Source organism: Oryctolagus cuniculus, chromosome 8 (genome assembly GCF_051225735.1).
Source record: "Oryctolagus cuniculus isolate XC-2025 breed Fujian yellow rabbit chromosome 8, ASM5122573v1, whole genome shotgun sequence".
NCBI lineage: Eukaryota > Metazoa > Chordata > Mammalia > Lagomorpha > Leporidae > Oryctolagus > Oryctolagus cuniculus.
Genome location: NC_142874.1, coordinates 41,029,660 through 41,040,557, shown reverse-complemented (window position 1 = coordinate 41,040,557; position 10,898 = coordinate 41,029,660). Strand labels below are relative to the sequence as shown.

General features: G+C 45.0%; 1 pseudogene; it reads right to left on the bottom strand.

Moving 5' to 3' along the window:
- Nucleotides 1-6,192: 6,192 nt before the first annotated feature.
- Nucleotides 6,193-9,662, bottom strand: LOC127483232 (protein kish-A-like; annotated as a pseudogene).
- Between the last annotated feature and the right edge of the window lie 1,236 nt (nucleotides 9,663-10,898).

The following is a 10,898-nucleotide window of genomic DNA, read 5'->3' as shown; positions in this document are numbered from 1 at the left end:
GGGGAGATGGGGAGCTGTAACAGAGAACACATCATAATTGCTTTACAGGGCTATAAGATAGGGACATGGGATCCACTGCTGTGGTTTTTTTCTTTTTACCTAGGCTCTTGTTTGCTAATGTGTGTGTGTGCGTGTGTGTGTGTTCCCAAGTTTAGACTTTCAGAGTTACATAACCATGACCTTGGCTTGTTATCAAACTTCCAGATTAGTTGGAGGGGCCCTGCCCACAACGGGAGTCGGCAGGGGGAGAGCCGGCTGGCCTGTGTGCTCCCCGGTCATGCTGTCTGGGTGTGTGCCCAGGTGTGCGCTAGGGGTCGTAGCATGCAGTTGTTTGCAGGTGGGTCCTGGAGCCCATTTTCGAAGTTTTCAGGCCAACACTCTAGGTATTGCCAATTCTCAAAACTGTCCCCATTTAAAGTAGGGAATTATTTTTATTTAATGAATGCATTTTTACATAGATACAACTTTAGGAATACAGTGGTTGGTTCTTTCCCCCATCCCCCCAACGCTTCCCCCATCCCACCTCCCATTCCCTCTCCCATCTCCTTCTTCATTATGGATGATTTTTAGTATGACTTTATATACAGAGGACCAACTCTATGCTAATCATAAATTTCAACAATTTGCCCCCATGCTCACACACAACATACAGAGTACAGTTTGGGGAGAGAATTTGCAGTTGATTCTCGTATTGCAATTCAATAGGGACAGAAGTCCAACCTGGGGAGCAAGTGCACAGTGACTACTGTTGTTCCTTTAACAATTAACACTGTTTTTTTTATGATGTCAGTGATCATCCGAGGCTCCTGTCGTGGGCTGCCAGGGCTATGGAGGCCTTTTGTGACCATGGACTCTGTTGGTATTTGGGCACAGCCATAAGCAAAGAGGATGTTCTCTCCCTTCAGAGAAGAGTGTCTCCTTCTTTGATGACCCTTTCTTTCCTCTGAGGTCTCACAGAGATCCTCCGTGTAGGATTTTTTTTCCCACAGAGTTAAAGTCGGGAATTCTATCACGTTTTGTCCCCTTATAAAGAGTGTCTGGTGCACTGAGATGTCTATACCAGCAGGAGCCACTCAAGGAAGCTCCAGATGTCCAGTTATTCAAGGTCTTCTTTAAGTGATGTGTTCAGCCCTCCCGGATCAGTGCTGTGATTCTCAGAAGGGGTCGCTTTTGGGGCACGGATCTGCGTGTCCTTTCTTCTCTGCCCGCCTCCTTCTTTGAACTGAGTTACTGCGTCCTAGCTGCTGATTAACAGGAAAACTATGTCTCTCCCTGTAGGACTTGCGAGAGTGGTGAGAGTGATCATGGGCAAGATGGAACATTTCGGACTTGCAGTAGAACGTTCTATCTGTGCAATGACTCATTCTGCACGCCAACTTGGCTGGGCTACAGTGCCCAGCTTTGGGTCAAATTCCCATTCTGGATGGTTCTGTGAAGGTGCTTTGTGGATAATACCAACATTTACACTGGTGAACTTTGAGTAAAGCAGCTTACTCTGTATCACACAGATGGGCCTCACCTTAAGAGAACAAAGACTGATCTTTCCAGAGAAGAGGGAAATTCTGCCAGTCCCAGCTGCACTGGGTCCCTCTTCCTGGGTCCCCAGCCTGCCCATTTTGAGCCTGGACTGCCTCCAACAGTTATGAGGGCCAATGCCTTGTAATCCATTTGCAGTAGTCAGCTTTTTGCTACTACAGTGAAATGCCCAGGGCAACTGACTTCATGAAGAGAAAAGGTTTATTTGGGTCAAGTCCAGGTTCCAGGCATCCCCTCTTGGTGTTGTGTACGGTGAGGCTGGCAGTGGACCAATCACATCATGAGCTGGGAGGCAGAGAGAGCAGCTGGGCCTGACTCAGGACTTCATACCAGTCCTCTCTGGAGAACTACCTTGTGAGGGCACGTCCCCAGGGACATGGGGGCCCGCCTCTAGGCCCACCTCCTGAACACCACACTTGGGGTAAGAGTCTACCCACTTAGTGCAATTAACTTATGACTTTGGGGTTTAAAGTCGTGCGTGATGAGTTCAACAGCCCAAAAAGTTTGAAGCCACGGCATGCTCTCTCTGTAGATACCCACTTCCACGTTCTGTGGATGATCTGTGTGTGTATATCAAGCAAGCGCCAGGCATGTGCCACAGGACAGCCACGGACAGGTCACAAACACCGGGCTGTGAAAATACTCTGTGTTCATTGCACCGTGACAGGATTGCTTAATGACACATTTATTCAGGACACATTGCTGGCGTTAAACACGGCGTGACTCTGTGCGTATGTGTGTGCACGTACTGTCGGCGCTGTTTCTCTGCAGAAGGCTGACAGATGCAGACTCTGGAGCACTTGTCCTTGGTGGAACACCCATCTCCCCTAAAATTTGGGGCAACCAGCTCTCCCCCTGCCTCCCTGCGCCACCAGGGTCTGCAAGGAGGAGGCGTGGCTCCAAGCTCTTACACCCCAGGCGAGGGCTGATAGTGAACCACACAGCACCAGCCCAGAACCAACAGGCGGGGTGTTGGGGACCCCTAGGCCAGCGGGGGCCATTTGAGCTGGGTACAGCCCCAGCTGCTGGGAGAAGGCAAGCATTTCCATCTAAGAGAAATATCTGAATCTTCTGCAGCATTGGCGGTTCCTGTGACGATCCTTTCTGTTTCTAATTATTTTATTTCATTTTAGAGAGAGAGAGGGAGAAAAAGAAAACACATTTCCATCCCCGGTTCACTTCCACAGATGCCCACGATGATGAGCAGAGGCCAGGCCAGGGCCAGAGTCAGGAGCCAGAACTCGATGCAGGTCTCCCACGTGGGTGGAAAGAACCCGATTACCTGAGCCATCATTGTCGCCTGCCGGCGTCTGCATTAGCAGGAAGCTGGAGCCGGGAGTGGAGCCTAGGTCCTCCAATATGAGATGTGAAGATGTGTCTTAACTGCTAGACTAAATGCCAGCACCCCCCACCCCTGCAGTGGTCCTGTTGGCTGTCACTCATTGTGAATTCAGCTGAGACTCCGCACCGCAGCCCACTGCCAGCTTCCAGTCGTTCTCAGTCTGATTTGCTGTTTGCCCTGGGGGTGAGGAGGACAAACCCACAGAGGAGGAGGTGCACAGCAATGTGAAAGAGTTGCTTGTGAGTAAACAGACAGGTGGCTGTCCCCCGACTGGTTTGATGACATGTTCATTCACACAGTCAAGAAGACAGGTCGCTCTATTTTTTTTAAGAATTATTTTATTTATTTTGAAAGATAGAGTTACAGAGAGAAGTAGAGCTAGAGAGAGAGAGAGAGAGAGAGAGAGAGAGAGAGAGGTCTTCCATCCCCTGGTTCACTCCCCAAATGACCGCAATGACTGGAGTCAGGAGCTTCCTCCAGGTCTCCCACGTGGGTACAGGGGCCCAAGGACTTGGGCCATCTACCACTGCTTTCCCAGGCCATAGCAGAGAGCTGGATAGGAAGTGGAGCAGCCAGGACTGGAACTGGCACCCATATGGGATGCCGGTACTGCAGGCTGGGGCTTTAACCCACTGCACCACAGCACCGGTCCCAGATCGCTATATTTTCAAGAGACTAACATGGGTCTTATTTTTGTTAAGATGTCTTTATTTACTTGATGACAAACTAAGAGAGAGAGATCTTACATCCGCTGGTTCACTTCCCAAATGGCCACAATGGCCAGGGTTGGGCCAGGCTGAAGCCGTGAGCCTGGAACTCCATCTGGGTCTCCCATATGTGTGTGGCAGGGGCCTAGCACTTGGGCCATCTTCCATTGCCTTCCCAGGTGCATTAGCAGGAAGCTGGATGGGAAGTGGGGCAGCTGGGACTCGAACCGGTGCGCATGCAAGCCATGGTTTAACATGCCATGCCACAACACCAGCCCCAGTATTTTTCTTATCATGAAAATGACATACTACACATTGACAAACATGCAAACATTAGGAAAAGTATTTAAAAGCTGGATTCTGCCACCCTGTGATAACCACTGTTGGAATTTAGTGACTGTTATGTGGATGTCCGTCTGCTCAGGCTGCTATAACCAAACACCACCAACTGGGCAGCTGGGACCACAGGGGTCTGCGTGCTCACAGCCCTGGAGGCTCAGGCCAAGCTGGCGGCAGTGCGGTTTCTTGCCCGGCCTTCCGCCTTGGCTGACCGGCGGCCGTCTTCTCCCCACATCTTCATGTGGTCCTCTCTCTCTCTATGTCGTCTGCATCCAAATTTCTTCTTCTGATAGGTCTCTGGTCTTGCTAGATTGGGGCCTGCCCAATGACTTCATTGCCACTTAATCACCTCTTCAAAGGCCCTTTCTCCAAATTCTGAGATACTGGGGGTGAATGCTTCAATTATGAATTCATGAATTTTTAGAGGACACCAGTCGGCCTGTAACAGTGTGTATGTATATGTCCGTTGATAGATTTTTTTTAATTTTAATTTTTAATTAGTTTTTTTTTGACAGGCAGAGTTAGTGAGAGAGAGAGACAGAGAAAAAGGTCTTCCTTCCGTTGGTTCACCCCCCAGATGGCTGCTGCGGCCGGCGCACTAAGCTGATCCGAAGCCAGGAGCCAGGTGCTTCCTCCTGGTCTCCCATGCGAGTGCAGGGCCCAAGCACTTGGGCCAACCTCCACTGCACTCCTGGGCCACAGCAGAGAGCTGGACTGGAAGAGGAGCAACCAGGACAGAACCGATGTCCCAACCGGGACTAGAACCCAGTGTGCCCGCACTGAAGGCGGAGGATTAGCCTAGTGAGCCGAGGTGCTGGCCTGTTGATAGATTTAAGCCAAGGCATTATCAGCCTATCTCTGCAGGATAATAAATGTAACCATGTATCATCATGACTTAGTGACCTACTTTATGTGCATATCATAGTTTGCCAACTCTGATATAAAATTTTTTTCTAATATTTCACTATTATAAACTACATTGCAATGGACATCTTTTGGGTAGTTGGCTGATTATTTCCTTAAAGGTAAATTTTTAGAAATTAAATTGCTGGATCAAAGTTTTTTTTTTTTTTTAATTCTGATGCAAATGTTTATTCTGCCTTGCAATGTACAGTCTCAGCAATGGAGAAGGGGAGTGGCCATTGCCTCGTGTGCTTGCCCGCCCTGGGCTCTGGGATTCTACTTAAATATTGCCAATCTGATGAACCCATTTGCCTAGTAGCTTTTATTTGAATTTTCAATTTTTTCTATATTGAGTAAATTTTATATGCTTTTTGACCATTTCCTATTTTATTTTTAAGATTTGAAAATTGTTTGTCATTTACAAAGTTACACAGAGATTCCAGTTCCAGTTGACAAGAGACACTAGGTTTGAAGTATTACATCCTAAAAAAAAAAAAAAAAAAACAACAACAACAACAACAAAAAAAACAAAAAAACAAAAAACAAAAAAAAAGCAAAGATAATTCATTTGGGGCCAATTAAATATTTCCTTTTGAAAGAAATGACACTAAAGAGAATGAAAACTGAATATTGGGTTATCATTCTGTAATTGTTCCATTTTGCTCTTTTCATTCTAAGAGTGTGTCTTTTTCAGAATACATCAGCCAGCTGGTCAAGTCTGTGCTGAGGACATCTATCCACACTTGATCAGGTGGCTAGTCTTAAGCCCCGTGAGTGAAATACGAACATTACTTTCCAGTCACATCTCCCTTCTCTTCCTCCTTACAACCTGCGTAGGCTTGTTTTAAATATTTCAAACATCTGTGATAAACTAGAGCCCTCGCGAATGGTAGAGGTAGTCTGGTTCGTGAGGAAAATGGTGTGGCCAGAGGAAAAATGAGCATTATTAATATGAATGAATGCAATTCTTCCCAACACAAATTGAGCCATTCTTTCCTCAATAAAAGAGCCAAGTTCTTTTTCTATAAAGATTTATCATTTCCACATCATAGGGAAAGGGTGGAACTGGAGTAATCTGCCAGTTTTCTACCGGGTGCCTTAGACATATTCATTACAAATTGGAATGGGACACAACAGAATGGCATTTGCAGAATGTAATATGCTAACGACAACACTGAGGTTGATTGGGACACACTATTAAACTCTTTTGAGTATTAAATGGCTACATCTTAATAATTTACATAGAACTTGATCCAGTAACATACAAATAGAGAACAGCATCTTTGGACATGTATTTCACTCAGGGTTCAGAGACAAAAGGCTAACCATTCTTTGCATCACCATTTTCTGCAAACAAATCCTTGTTCACGTGGAAATTGGGTGACAATGAAATGCTGGCCTTTTCCCAAGCTGCCGTGTGAACAGGGTGCTGAAGGCCAGGCAGCCACAGCACACTGCCATGCGGGGCCTCTCCTGTTCACCCACTCTGGTGCACTTCCAGTCATGCCCAGCAGCTCAGCAGGCTGGGTGCCAAGGATCGGATATAAGCACAGTTACATGTAAGCAATGGACTCTGCCAATTGAAAATGGCAGACCTGGTGAGGTCAGAAGGGGAAATGCACCTGCCTACCCTTCCCAGTTCTCTCTCTGGGAATCAGTCAAGTCCATGGTTTGTTTTTCTCAAAGGGTGCTGCCACTTTGATTTTTCACTTGCAAAAACTCTTTACGGATTAGAAAGACAAACTTTCCACTGCCACCTGGTTTGGAAATATATGATTTTCTGTCTGTTTTGTAGTATAAAAAAGTATTTTTAACATTTATGGACATGTGTCTTTATTACAGCTTAAGTTTTTATTTTTAAAAATTTATTTATTTGAAAGGCAGAGTCACATAGAGAGAGAGAGAGAGTTGTCCATCTGCTGATTCACTCCCCAAATGGCCACAATGGCTGGTGCTGGGCCAGGCTGAAGCTAGGAGCTGCTTCTGGGTCTCCCACCTGGGTGCAGAGGCCCAAGGACTTGGAACATCCTCCACTGCTTTCCCAGGCCGTTAGCAGGGAGCTGGATCAGAAGTGGAGCAGCTGAGACTCGAACCAGTGCCCATATGGGATGCCAGCAGCTTAACCCACTGTACCACATCACCTGCCCCAAAAGTATTTATTTGTAATGAGGTCAAATGTATTACTATTTTGGGAGGACTGTGAGTAAAGATGTCATAACTCTCACATGATTATTCGCATATGTTTATAGTCCTTTAAAAAATGTATGTCTGCTCTACCAGAATCCCTTTTGGGTATAAGGCATATGGTAGGGAACTAGCTCCTTGAATTCAAATGATTCTCTAGTTGCTCAATATCATATGTGGATTTTCATCAATTCCCTCTTTGATTTGAAATGACTCTTGGATCACATGTTAAACTCTTATTTATTACATGGGTTGACTTTTTAGATTCTGTTTTTACCCATTTGATTATGTCTGCAACAGTAGCCACACTTTTAATATTTTTATGATATATTCTGATACCGAGTAGATATCCACTCATTTCCTCCCAAATCCAAGGCTATTTATGAGTGTTCTAGTCTGACATTTTTTAAAATGTTTGTTTCTTTATCTTATTTATTTGAGAGACAGACAGACTGATCTCCCATCCACTGTCTCACTCCTCAAATGCGCACAACAGCCAGGGCTGCACCAGGCCAAAGCTGGCAGCCAAGGCTTAATTCTAGTCTCCCACTGGGACCAGCGTACCAGGCCATCACCTGCTGTTCCCAGGGCACACGTTAGCAAGAAGCTGGAATCTGGAATGGTGCTAGGGCTCCAATCCAAGCTTAGCATTCCTAGCTGTGTCTTAACCATCTTACCAAAAGCTCAGCCCTTACTTACCCCGGAAAGGAAGCTTTGTTTTTGATTTGGTTGAAGCCCGTGCAAGAGAACACGAGTCCAGGGATTCGGTGTGATCAGTTCTCAGAGGAGCAGAGGTTCACATTCCCATTGGGAGTAGCAGATCCCCGGTCAGGGAATAGCACACTCCGGACCCTCGCCAAAGAGAACCCCTGTACCGAAACCAATCACCACCATCGTTTTGGTTTCATTTGCATATTTTAAAAAATTTTTAAAATTATGGTGAAATATACAACATAAAATTTTCTATCTTAACCCTTTTCAAGTGAAGAGTTCAGCAGTGTTAGTATATTCCCACAGTTGTGCAACCCATCCTCAGCCCTTGTCTCATCTTGCAGAATTAAACCCCATAACCATTGAACAATACCTCCTTGTTCGCCTCCCCCTGGCTCCTGGCAGCCACCAGCCTACTTTCTGGCTCTGAATTCGACGGCTCTGGGTGTCTCATACGAGTGGAATCACACCATATCTGCATGTGTGTGTTGGGTAACTGGACCATTATCTCACTGTGTGTAATGTCTTCAAGGTTTATCTATGCTATTATGTAGCGTGTGTCAGAAAGCACCTTTCTAGTTAAGACAGAATAGTAGTCCATTGTCTGTGGACAGCGTTTTGTCTGTCCCTGTATCCATCGGGGACACATGAGTTGCTCCCACCCATGGACTATTGTGAAAAATGTTGCAAGGAGTGTGAGGGTGCAAACACCCCTGAGAACCCCGCTTTCAGTTCTGTTGTGGCTATCCCCAGAAGTGGACCGGTTGAATCACGTAGTAATTCTGACTTTGCTGTTTTGAGCAACTGTCCTATATTCCCCAGCAGCCACCCTATTCCTCATTGCCACCAACAGCGTGCTAGGGGTCCAATGTCACCGTATCCTCCCCAGCACTTGTTTCCTGGTGTTTAATGTTTTTTCTGTTTTTTTTTTTTTTTTTTTTTGATGTTGGTGGTTTTTTTTTTTTTTTTTTTTTTTTTTTTTTTTTTTTTGACATGCAGAGTGGACAGTGAGAGAGAGAGACAGAGAGAAAGGTCTTCCTTTGCCATTGATTCACCCTCCAATGGCGGCCGCGGCCGGCGCGCTGCGGCCGGCGCACCGCGCTGATCCGACAGCAGGAGCCAGGTGCTTCTCCTGGTCTCCCATGTGGGTGCAGGGCCCAAGCACTTGAGCCATCCTCCACTGCACTCCCTGGCCACAGCAGAGAGCTGGCCTGGAAGAGGAGCAACCAGGACAGAATCTGGCGCCCCGACCGGGACTAGAACCCGGTGTGCCGGCGCCGCAAGGCGGAGGATTAGCCTAGTGAGCCGCGGCACCGGCCTGTTTTTTGTTTTTAATAGTAGCCATCTAATGGGTGTGAGATGGTTTCCTTTGGAACTTATTAGGATTCAAACCATTTAATCGGTATTATTTTGTGTCTGGCCTCTTTTGATTAATATTATTTTGTGAGAATCATCCACACTATGGCAGAGATGCGGTAATGACAACTGAATAATGTACAATCTTTTTTTTAAAGGTTTATTGAAAGGCAAAGTTACAGAGAGGCATAGGCAGAGGGGGAGAGAAAGAGAAAGAGAGAAATGTTGGCCGTCTGGAGCCTCTCTGAGGACGTGCGTGCTAAGCCTCTTGCCCATTTTTTTATATAGGTTTTTTTTTTTTTTTCTCAGTAACTTAAAGGCCTTCTTTATTCACTCTGAATGAGTCCTTTGTTGGAAATGCTTCCTGCACATCTCTTCTCTCAATCCGTGGCTTGCCTTTTCACCCTCTCCAAGTGGTATCCTGTGATACACAGAAATTCTTTATCGTTGCCTCGTTTTCAGAATGTTTTCTCTTATGGTTAGTGATTTTCATGTCTTGCTTAAGAAATCCTGGCATACCTTCTGTCATACAGAGAGTCTCCTGTGTTATCTTCTGAGCACGTAAGAGTTTTCCTTTTGCACATTCTAGATTGTCCATCCGGCTGGGGTGGTTGTAATTGACACGTGGTAGAGATGAAGACGAGAGAGTAAGTCTTCCATATGGATCTCTGTTGGCTCAGAACCACTCAGTAAGCCGACTGTCCTTTCTGCTCTGTGCACAGTATCATCTTCCTGGTAAATCAAGTGTTTTTCCTAGGAAGTGCTTTATTTTATCCGCAGTTTAAAAAGTAGTGACATGAAGATATTCATGATATTACCTTATTGTTCTAATGTCTGTAGAATCTAGAACAATGTCCCTTTTCCCCTTGGTCAGCATTGACTTTGCTTATTTTTTTTCTGTTGCTTAGTTTCTTTCTTTCTTTCTTTCTTTCTTTCTTTCTTTCTTTCTTTCTTTCTTTCTTTCTTTCCTTCTTTCTTATTTTTTTTTTGCTTAGTTATTTTCTAATTCTTTGTTTTCTTCTCTTTTCCTTATTAATTCTTTCCTTGTACTTTGCTTATGTTTAATTTGATAATATTTTTCTAACTCCTGAGCTAGATGGATCATTATTTTTCAGTCTTTCTTCTTTTTCAACATATTCAGGGTTTTTGTTTTATTTTTGTTCTTCTAAATATTTATGCATGTATGTGTGTGTGTGTATTTAAAAAGCAGAGTTTACAGAGAGAGGCAGAGACAGGGAGAGAAAGGTCTTCCATCCACTGCTTCACTCCCCAAATGGCCAGAGCTGGGCTGATCTGGAGCCAGGAGCCAGGAACTTCATCTGGGTCTCCCGCATGGGTGCAGGGGTCCAAGTACTTGGGCCATCTTCCACTGCTTTTCCAGGAGCATTACCAGGGAGCTGGATTGGAAGTGGAACAGCTGGGATTCAAACTGGCGTCCATATGGGATATTGGCACCACAGCATTGGCCCCTAAACTAATCATTTTTAAGGCCATGCATTTCCTTCTAAGTGTGGCCCTGCTTACATCCTTCATATTTTGTTATGTGATATTTTCATTATAATTCAGTTAAAGCACTTTACAATTCCAAGATTATGTCATTGACTGATGGGTTATTTATCAGTGCATTGTGTAACATCTAATGTTGGAGAATTATCCACATTTTTTTTCTTCTTCATTCCTTATTTAATTCGATTGTGGTCAAAGACATAATCTACATGATTTGTTTACATAAAAGTTTTAAAATTCTTAAATTTTTAAATTTTTAAAAGTTTTGTGGCCCAGTGTGGATCTTTGATAAAATAACTGTGTGAACTTTTTTT